The sequence below is a fragment of the Lolium rigidum genome, chromosome 3 (assembly GCF_022539505.1).
Source record: "Lolium rigidum isolate FL_2022 chromosome 3, APGP_CSIRO_Lrig_0.1, whole genome shotgun sequence".
In the NCBI taxonomy this organism is placed as follows: Eukaryota; Viridiplantae; Streptophyta; class Magnoliopsida; order Poales; family Poaceae; genus Lolium; species Lolium rigidum.
Genome location: NC_061510.1, coordinates 126,859,067 through 126,866,241, shown reverse-complemented (window position 1 = coordinate 126,866,241; position 7,175 = coordinate 126,859,067).

Below are 7,175 nucleotides of genomic sequence, written 5' to 3'. Positions count from 1 at the left end.
TCTTTTACTTTCAATGTTGAGTCAGTTCACCTATTTCTCTCCACCTCAAGAAGCAAACACTTGTGTGAACTGTGCATTGATTCCTACATATTCGCTTATTGCACTTATTATATTACTCTATGTTGACAATATCCATGAGATATACATGTTACAAGTTGAAAGCAACCGCTGAAACTTAATCTTCTTTTGTGTTGCTTCAATACCTTTACTTTGAATTATTGCTTTATGAATTAACTCTTATGCAAGACTTATTGATGCTTGTCTTGAAGTGCTATTCATGAAAAGTCTTTGCTTTATGATTCACTTGTTTACTCATGTCATACACATTGTTTCGATCGCTGCATTCACTACATATGCTTTACAAATAGTATGATCAAGATTATGATGGCATGTCACTCCAGAAATTATCTTTGTTATCGTTTTTACCCGCTCGGGACGAGCGTAACTAAGCTTGGGGATGCTGATACGTCTCCAACGTATCGATAATTTCTTGTGTTCCATGCCACATTATTGATGTTATCTACATGTTTTATGCACACTTTATGTCATATTCGTGCATTTTCTCGGAACTAACCTATTAACAAGATGCCGAAGTGCCGCTGTTGTTTTATCGCTGTTTTGGGTTTCAGAAATCCTAGTAAAGAAATATTCTCGGAATTGGACGAAATAAAAGCCCGGAGGCCTATTTTCTCACGAAGCTTCCGTAAGACCGAAGACGAGACGAAGAGGGCCACGGGGAGCCAAACCCTAGGGCGGCGCGGCCCCCCTTGGCCGCGCGGCCCCGTGGTGTGGGCCCCCGTGCCGCCTCTCGACTTGCCCTTCCGCCTACAAATAGCCTCCGTGACGAAACCCCAGCACCGAGAGCCACGATACGGAAAACATTACCGAGACGCCGTCGCCGCCGATCCCATCTCGGGGATCCTCGGAGATCGCTCTCCGGCACCCTGCCGGAGAGGGGATTCATCTCCCTGAGGACTCTACACCGCCATGGTCGCTCTCCGGAGTGATGAGTGAGTAGTCTACCCCTGGACTATGGGTCCATAGCAGTAGCTAGATGGTTGTCTTCTCCCCATTGTGCTATCATTGTCGGATCTTGTGAGCTGCCTATCATGATCAAGATCATCTATATGTAATTCTATATGTTGCGTTTGTTGGGATCCGATGAATAGAGAATACTTGTTATGTTGATTATCAAAGTTATGCTTATGTGTTGTTTATGATCTTGCATGCTCTCCGTTACTAGTAGATGCTCCGGCCAAGTAGATGCTTGTAACTCCAAGAGGGAGTACTTATGCTCGATAGTGGGTTCATGCCCGCATTGACACCGGGACAAGGTGATGTAAAGTTCTAAGGTTGTGTTGTGCTGTTGCTACTAGGGATAAAACATTGATGCTATGTCTAAGGATGTAGTTGTTGATTACATTACGCACCATACTTAATGCAATTGTCTCGTTGCTTGCAACTTAATACCGGAGGGGGTTCGGATGATAACCTCGAAGGTGGACTTTTAGGCATAGATGCAGCTTGGATGGCGGTCTATGTACTTTGTCGTAATGCCCAATTAAATCTCACTATACTCATCATGATATGTATGTGCATTGTCATGCTCTCTTTATTTGTCAATTGCCCAACCGTAATTTGTTCACCCAACATGCTGTTCGTCTTATGGGAGAGACACCTCTAGTGAACTCGTGGACCCCGGTCCAATTCTCTTTACTGAAATACAATCTACTCGCAATACTTGTTTTTACCGTTTTCTCTCGCAAACAATCATCTTCCACACAATACGGTTAATCCTTTGTTACAGCAAGCCGGTGAGATTGACAACCTCACTCGTTTCGTTGGGGCAAAGTAGTTTGGTTGTGTTGTGCAGGTTCCACGTTGGCGCCGGAATCTCCGGTGTTGCGCCGCACTACATCCCGCCGCCATCAACCTTCAACGTGCTTCTTGGCTCCTCCTGGTTCGATAAACCTTGGTTTCTTTCTGAGGGAAAACTTGTTGCTGTGCTCATCATACCTTCCTCTTGGGGTTGCCCAACGAACGTGTGAAATACACGCCATCACCCGGCACCTTCGCTACCCTTGCCAAAAGCTTCGTTCCCAAAGAAGATCTTGGGCTTGCTCTTCGTCAAGAAAACTTGAAGATAGGCGTGGAGGGCACCATAGCGTTGGTTGCCGAAAGCCAACAAAGCGTCGATTGGGCAAAGGTTGGCGCAGCCATGAAGCTGAAACAGGATAAGTGGCCGGATCTGATCAGGGCTGCTAAGCCTAACTCGAAGAAGATCCTCGCCTTCCTCGGGTACCAGCCAACGCCCTCCCCCAGTTCCGCCAAACCAGAGGTCAAGTAGATCATCCTGCCTATCTTTTCTTTTCTTTCTTTCTACACTGTCGTCGTAGTTGTAGCTTGCGACAGCGTATCATTGGTTCATTAGGATCCAATCTTTTGTAATGACTGTGTAAATATCTTGAAAGTCAATGGAAGTCCATTTTGCTTGATGATTGATGTCGAGATTTTCTTTCCAGTTGGTATTTGACAACTATACTGCAACTCCTCGCCCTTCTGATGCTTTACCTGCGTCCTCTTACTCGAAGAAAGCGTCGGTTGAAGATTTTATGGAGGATTCCTCAAATGCAAACCTGTCGCTAGAACTAAGTGATCTTCGGCAGCAGCTTCAGTCGATAAAGAAAAAGTCTATTATGATCATGGACCGATTTCGCAAATCGTCGGAACGAGAAAAGGCAGCTCTTCGGAGGCCAAAGAAGCTTTAGCGTTAAGAGATACTCGCTATTGCTGAAGCTGCTCAGGATGTATCTCGTGAAGAATATATGCTGGACTTGCTAACTGACGCGAGCTTGGACATGACAGGTGTGCCTCTCGAACTTTAGTCCTGCCGTGCAAGTTTTTCATCGACTTCTGATCTTCAATTTTTCTTTTCCCTCGACGTGTTCCTTTCTCGGATGCCGCCGTCGAAGATCCACGAGTTGAGATAAGGTCAAATCTTCTTGTGAAACTTGCACTCGGAAAACAATTCCAGCTTTTTGGTCAAACCTGCATCGAACTCGACGAATTGCCAGATTCCAGGATCGCGCAGGGCAGATGCGCCAATATCTTGATTTTTGTACCGAGACGCTAGCCATGGTTTACAATGCTATGTTCCCTCGAAACGTTCAGCCTAAATCACTTCCTGAGCTGATGAATAAGTTCAAGAACTCTCGGCAAATCCACGACTTTGTGAAGGCTCAATTGATAGCTGGCGCCGATTTGCCCCGATTATGCCGCGGATCCGTCACTCAAAACTGGAAATGACCAAGGTGGTTGAAACTGTCCACACTAAATTGAAGCGTCGACGGAGGGGCGTCGACAAAATTGATGAAATAGTTACACCAGTAGCCAAGGAAATGATCGATGACCTCCTTCGGATGGATGCTGACTTCTTTGTGGACGGCCGTTATGCCGATTTCATGGGTGCATCGGCCGAAGAAGACAGAGTAAATATAGATGACCTTTTAGGTCGCGACTGAATCTGTTTCTTCGATAGATACTTATCTTGATGGAGAGAAACCTGTAAAATTCAAGTGCTGTGTATATTGTAAAACAACTATATGTTCTTTTTTCCTTAGCCCCCGAGTATCTCGGTGGCTAGTGTCTTTATTTTCACTATTGTTGCGAGGTGTTTTAAACCAAGGCAAAAACTCGTTGAGTTTGTATATTATAAGAATTTCTATATTTGTTGAACTTTATCGGGTAACAATCCCCCGAGCATATCAAAGAAAAAAGATGTATATCACCAATATCTTTACTATATTGCAGCACCGTGAGCCCGCCTCATTAAAAACCTTCCAGCCCCACTCGGTGCCTGCTGGCGTGTAGTTGACGTGGAGTTAGAGATCTATGGGGTGTAACTTCTCTTCAAGTCCCCGTCAACAGCGCCAGAAAGGTAGCTCCTTGTGACGGTAAAGCACACGTCCGTTGGGAACCCCAAGAGGAAGGTATGATGCGCACAACAGCAAGTTTTCCCTCAGTAAGAAACCAAGGTTATCGAACCAGTAGGAGATGAAGGCCACGTGAAGGTTGTTGGTGAAGGAGTGTAGTGCGGCGCAACACCAGGGATTCCGGCGCCAACGTGGAACCTCGCACAACACAATCAAAGTACTTCGCCCCAACTTAACAGAGTGAGGTTGTCAATCTCACCGGCTTGCCGAAAACAAAGGATTAAACGTATGGTGTGGAGAATGATGTTTGCTTGCGTGAAAACAAAAGAGAACAATGATTGCGATAGATTGTATTTCAGATGTAAAAGAATGGACCGGGGTCCACAGTTCACTAGTGGTGTCTCTCCAATAAGATAAATAGCATGTTGGGTGAACAAATTACAGTTGGGCAATTGACAAATACAGAGGGCATAACAATGCACATACATATCATGATGACTACTATGAGATTTACTTAGGGCATTACGACAAATAACATAGACCGCCATCCAGCATGCATCTATGCCTAAAAAGTCCACCTTCGGGTTAGCATCCGCACCCCTTCCGAGTATTAAGTTGCAAACAATAGACAATTGCATTAAGTACCGTGCGTAATGTAAACAATACAAATATCCTTAGACAAAGCATTGATGTTTTATCCCTAGTGGCAATAGCACATCCACAACCTTAGGGGTTGCCGTCACTCCCCGCATTCAATGGAGACATGAACCCACTATCGAGCATAAATACTCCCTCTTGGAGTTACAGGTATCAACTTGGCCAGAGCCTCTACTAGCAACGGAGAGCATGCAAGATCATAAATAACACATATATGATAGATCAATAATCAACTTGACATAGTATTCCATATTCATCGGATCCCAACAAACACAACATGTAGCATTACAAATAGATGATCTTGATCATGATAGGCAGCTCACAAGATCTAAACATGATAGCACAAGAGGAGAAGACAACCATCTAGCTACTGCTATGGACCCGTAGTCCAAGGATGAACTACTCACGCATCAGTCCGGAGGCGGGCATGGTGATGTAGAGCCCTCCGGTGATGATTCCCCTCTCCGGCAGAGTGCCGGAGGCGATCTCCTGAACCCCCCAAGATAGGGTTGACGGCGGCGGCGTCTCTGGAACTGTTCTGGTATTCTGGCTCTCGGTGATAGGGTTTTCGCGTCGCGAAGAATAAATAGGCGAAAGGGCAGAGTCGGGGGACGCCCGAGGGGCCCACCCCATATGGTGGCGCGGCCAGGGTGGGGCCGCGCCCCCATATGGTGTGGCCGCCTCGTGGCCCCTCTTCGTCTCTCCTTCGGTGTTCTGGAAGACTCCGTGGAAAATAGGACCGTGGGCTTTTGTTTCGTCCAATTCCGAGAATATCCGTAAACTAACTTTTCTGAAATCAAAAACAGCAGAAAACAGGAACTGGCACAGCGGCATCTTGTTAATAGGTTAGTCCCGGAAAATGCATAAGAACATTATAAAGTGTGAATAAAACATGTAGGTATTGTCATAAAACTAGCATGGAACATAAGAAATTATAGATACGTTGGAGACGTATCAAGCATCCCCAAGCTTAGTTCCTACTCGCCCTCGAGTAGGTAAACGATAAAAAGAATAATTTCTGAAGTGACATGCTACCAACATAATCTTGATCAACACTATTTGTAAAGCATATGAGATGAATGAAGTGACCCAAAGCAATGGTATATAGTTTACTAACAAAAAGATAATGACTAAACAACTGAATCATATAACAAAAACTTTTCATGAATAGTACTTTCAAGACAAGCATCAAAAAGTCTTGCATAAGAGTTAATTCATAAAGCAATAGATTCAAAGTAAAAGGCATTGAAGCAACACAAAGGATGATTAAGTTTCAGCAATTGCTTTCAACTTTCAACATGCATATCTCATGGATAATTGTCAACACAAAGTAATATAATAAGTGCAATAATAAACATGTAAGAATCAGTGCACGCAGTTGACACAAGTGTTTGCTTCCAAGATAGAAAGAAGTAGGTAAACTGACTCAACATAAAGTAAAAGAAAGGCCCTTCGCAGAGGGAAGCAGGGATTAAATCATGTGCTAGAGTTGTGTCAACGGTAGTAATAATTCATATGTGTTATGTATAAAACTTCCTATAAGTTGCAAGCCTCATGCATCGAATACTAATAGTGCCCGCACCTTGTCCTAATTAGCTCGGATTTCCATGGATTATCATTGCATTACATATGTTTCAACCAAGTGTCACAAAGGGGTACTGTCGTTGCCTAATCGACGGTACCTCGGAGGAGGGATCCTCACGAGGGGGAGAAGAAGTAGGGGCCATAGGGCGGAGTGCACACGGGACGGTGGTACGCGAGTTACCCAGCTTCGGAACACCTGCACGATGACAGGGCCTACCGCTGCTTGTCCGGAATTATCCGGGCGCTTTCGCGTTGTTACAATGAGTTGTGGTTGTGCCTCTAGGGCTCCCGGATCCGGCTTATAAAGGCGCACGGATCTAGGGTTTACATGGAGAGTCCTAGCCGGAATACAAGTTGCCTAACTACGGTACAATGTCTTGCCGTGTACGCCAAGGATACTCTATGCCGCCTCGTACAAAGGTCTATGAGCAGCTCGCATTGATTTCTCGCTTTTGATTATTCTCAACTTAGACATCCATACCGGGAAAACATAGACAATGATAATGGATCTCTTTAATGCAGCATACATTCAACAACAATTAAAATTCTCATAAGATATTTCGAGGATTAGTTATCCAAAACTCTAAACTTCCACCATGAATCATGGCTTTAGTTAGTGGCCCAATGTTCTTCTCTAACAATTGCATACTCAAAACCATTTGATCATGAAAATCTCCCTTTACTCGCATGGGAAGACCAACATGCATAGCAACTCACATGATATTTCGCAACAAAGGTAAAAGTTGATGGCGTCCCTGCAAACATACACCACAACAAGCACCTATTAAGAAATAAGACACATAAGTACATACTTCTTCACCACAATAGTTTTTAAGACTATCTTCCCATGAGATACCATATTGCAAAGGCAAGAATAGAATAGAATTTTGCAAGCAGCAAAGACCCAAGTAATGTACTTTGGAATGGGCGGGGTAGAAATACCATGTGTAGGCAGGTATGGTGGACACAAATGGCATAGTTTGGCCTGTTGATTTGGATGCA